Raw genomic sequence first — 4,459 nt, 5'->3', positions numbered from 1 at the left:
GGGAAATATTTAGCAGAAAAGTAATAAATCATATCCTGGGCACTACGGACACAACCAGGATCAAGAGAATAAAACCATATTTAAGCATCACCCTTTAATGAGAATGGAAATAACTTAAGGATATAGTAGTAATGATTTTTTTCCTCATGAGTGAATAGGGTGGCTATATTATTTAACTTAGTAAGATGTGCCACAACAGTTTCATATTCATAGCCATAAAAAGGATCAGATTCAACCAAAGTAATTATCTCAGGATCGACAGAGAAATCATAATCCTTATCAGTAACACGGATAGGTGAAGTAGCAAAACCAGGGTCATATTTCATTCTAGCATTCAAAGACTTTTCTTTAAGCTTAGCTAATAGTTTCTTAAGATCAGATCTATCATTGCAAGCAAGAAAATCTCTAGCAGTTTCTTCATCCATAACATAACCCTCAGGCACAATAGGCAATTCATATCTAGGGGGAGAATCTTCATCATCACTTTCATCAATATTATCAGTTTCAGTAATTTCATTCTCTCTAGCCCTAGCAAGTTGTTCATCAAGAAATTCACCTAATGGCATAGTAGTATCAAGCATAGAAGTAGTTTCATCATAAGTATCATGCATAGCAGAAGTGGCATCATCAATAACATGCGACATATTTGGATTAATAGTAGAAGCAGGTTTAGGTGTCGCAAGCTTACTCAAAATAGAAGGAGAATCAAGTGCAGAGCTAGATGGCAGTTCCTTACCTCCCCTCGTAGTTGAGGGAAAAATCTTAGTTCTTTCGTCTTTCAAGTTCCTCATAGTGGTCAGCAGATATAAATCCCAAGTGACTCAAAGAATAGAGCTATGCTCCCTGGCAACGGTGCCAGAAAATAATCTTGATAACCCACAAGTATAGGGGATCGCAACAGTTTTCGAGGGTAGAGTATTCAACCCAAATTTATTGATTCGACACAAGGGGAGCCAAAGAATATTCTCAAGTATTAGCAGTTGAGTTGTCAATTCAACCACACATGGATAACTTAATATCTGCAGCAGAGTATTTAGTAGCAAAGTAGTATGGAAGTAACGGTCACGGTAGCAAAACTAACATTAGCAGTTTTGTAGTAATTGTAATAGTGGCAACGGTAAAGTAACTAAGCAAAGAGCAATATGTGAAAAGCTCGTAGGCATTGGATCAGTGATGGATAATTATGTCGGATGCGATTCCTAATGCAATAGTTATAACATAGGGTGACACAAAACTAGCTCCAGTTCATCAATATAATGTAGGCATGTATTCCGAATATAGTCATATGTGCTTATGGGAAAGAACTTGCATGACATCTTTTGTCCTACCTGTGGCAGCGGGATCCTATTGGAAACTAAGGGATATTAAGGCCTCCTTTTAATAGAGTACCGGACCAAAGCATTAACACTTAGTGAATACATGAACTCCTCAAACTACGGTCATCACCGGGAGTGGTCCCGATTATTGTCACTTCGGGGTTGCCGGATCATAACACATAGTAGGTGACTATTGACTTGCAAGATAGGATCAAGAACTCACATATATTCATGAAAACATAATAGGTTCAGATCTGAAATCATGGCACTCGGGCCCTAGTGACAAGCATTAAGCATAGCAAAGTCATAGCAACATCAATCTCAGAACATAATGTATACTAGGGATCAAACCCTAACAAAACTAACTCGATTACATGGTAAATCTCATCCAACCCATCACCGTCCAGCAAGCCTATGATGGAATTACTCACGCATGGCAGTGTGCATCATGAAATTGGTGATGGAGGATGGTTGATGATGACGACGACGGTGGATTCCCCTCCCCGAAGCCCTGAACGGACTCCAGATCAGCCCTCCCGAGAAAGATTAGGGCTTGCCGGCGGCTCCATATTGTAAAACGCGATGAATCCTACTCTTTGATTTTTTTTTCTCGCTGAACGTGAATATATAGAGTTGGAGTTGAGGTCAGTGGAGCTCCAGGGGGCCCACGAGGGACGGGGCGCGCCCAGGGGAGTAGGCGCCCCCACCCTCGTGGACAGGGTGTGGGCCCCTTGGCCTTGATTCTTTCGCTAGTATTTTTTATTAATTCCAAAAATATTCTCCGTGGAGTTTCAGGTCATTCCGAGAACTTTTATCTCTGCACAAAAATAACACCATGGCAATTCTGCTAAAAATAGCGTCAGTCCGGGTTAGTTCCATTCAAATCATGCAAGTTAGAGTCCAAAACAAGGGCAAAAGTGTTTGGAAAAGTAGATACGATGGAGACGTATCACACCATAACACAAATAGAAAAGATTCTACCTTGCTGGTCAAATTAACCTCACTACTGGCTGTTCGTCAAAGTGATGGACGATGACCTCGCGGGCCCACAGAAAGCGTCATACGCGAGTATCGAGTGTCGTGTAGGAAAACCATCGACTGCATGTGGCCAAAACATTTATGTATGAAAGGGTTGTGTAATGTTTTAAATTACGAATTCACGACTCTGATGTGGCACCGGCCTGCCTAAGAAAATGGTCAACCCACGCGGTGGATCACAACTCGTAGTGTACTGTGAGCCACCCGCCACCCCCAGGCGCACACACACACCGCGAATCCACCGCAACTACGATGCATGTTAAATTAATTATCCCGCGGTGAACATATATATGTTACCAAAGGAGGGACGTTCTAATTTTAAAAAAATTCAGATATCATTAAGACGTTTTAGTACATTAATTGATTGATTTTCTACGGGTATAATGTGCAAAAATCAAATTCTAGCTACATGCACACGTGACAGTGCACCTAAATGGATTGCAAAAACACATGTGTCTCACTTGGTGCATGTTTACTCCCCGCACAACAAATTTCAAACAATGAGAATCATTTTTAAATTCTAGTACATCCAAAACTTATTTGAAGTTCATGAAACTTATCGTGTTGTCATATGGACACCAATACAAAGTTGCATTGTACTTTTTTGGTCAAATTTGAGACCAGTTTAGATGTAATCTTTATCTAATTACAAATGGGAGATTATTTATAATTGGGAACCAGTATCCCAAACGGACTATTTATTCGAACCGTGAGCGTTAGACCAACAATGGATACATGCCATGCTTCAGTTAAGCAATAAAGCGACATCATTAATCATCAAAACAGAAAAACAATATATGTGCCGCCACACGACCCGTGTGATGTGCGAGCAGGCGTGAGTTGACGGGACACATGCGAGTAGTCTGTCGCGCAGGCATAATGGGAGGCATGCGTGCATGTGTGTGAATTGACGGAGGCATGCTCGCTGTGCGGTGTCATCGGGAGGCGTGCGAGTAGCTGTTGAAACGATGGTAGGCGTGCCAGCAGTTCGATGCGCAGGCTCACCAGGAGGCGAGCTAGCGGTTTGACCGCCGCCCGCCTCTCTCCCACTACTCCATATTAAGAGCTCTCCCATATTAATGGTGTGCCCGAGTGACCGCACGCCCCATCATTGCCACACACACAATCCTCTCTCTCCGCTTGCATCCTCGACGCCGCTCTCTGATACGTCTCCAACGTATCTAATTTTCCAAACACTATTGCTGATGAGGACATCAATACCATTGTTACACCCATAGCCCCTGCTGCTATACATACTGGACCGATTACTAGAGCTCGCGCACGCCAATTAAATTATCAGGTACTTTCGTTTCTTGGTAATGATTCTAATGTTCATGAGAATATGATGCTGCCTAAATTGGATACATTTCTTTTGCTTACAAATGAAGGGCCTGTCATGGATAAGAGGGATGAACACTGGAGCAAGACCAAGCATGGAGATGATGGCATGCACGAGGGGAACAAGAAAGGAGTTACAAGTGATGATTTCAGGACTTTGAGGCCCCCATAATGAGTGCATGAAGCCTTGGACGAAATATACAAGATGCCACTTCATAATATTCGTCCATAGGCTATTCTAGGTGCCGCGTCACCTTATTATTGGGCCAGGCCCATGTAATTTCGAAATACTTAAGTATAGGCTATTTTTAGAGTCCGTATGTGTGGGGAAACAAGAGTTAGGGTTGGTTTCGGACCCCTCCCTCAAGGGCCACGAAATTCCCTCCTCTTCCTCCATATATATAGCCCTTAGGGCGTCGTTTAGACTTTGGGTTTTGTTTAGATTAAAAGTTCGCCATAGTTGCAACTTCGCGTACTTCGTTTGTGTTCAACGACCAGACAAAGGCGTCACAGAACCCCACCTTGATCAATAAAGCTTTCATCTTATATTCGCAATATCTAGATTGCAATCTCAGTTTCTTGTTTGTTCTTCGTTTGCTCGCAAGAAACAGACCCTCGTGGTCAGGTTGATGGTGCTCCTGCGTGGTCAATAACCTCTCAGACTTGGTTTAGCGATTGCTAAGGTGCGACGTTCTCGCACGTTCGTAGTCAGATTGTCAAAGTCGACTTCCACCAAAGCAAAATCCATCATCTCATCAAAAGACAGG

Source organism: Triticum dicoccoides, chromosome 7B, assembly GCF_002162155.2.
Source record: "Triticum dicoccoides isolate Atlit2015 ecotype Zavitan chromosome 7B, WEW_v2.0, whole genome shotgun sequence".
NCBI classification, from domain to species: Eukaryota; Viridiplantae; Streptophyta; class Magnoliopsida; order Poales; family Poaceae; genus Triticum; species Triticum dicoccoides.
The sequence above is the reverse complement of the archived record's forward strand: the minus strand, read 5'-3'. Positions refer to the sequence as shown.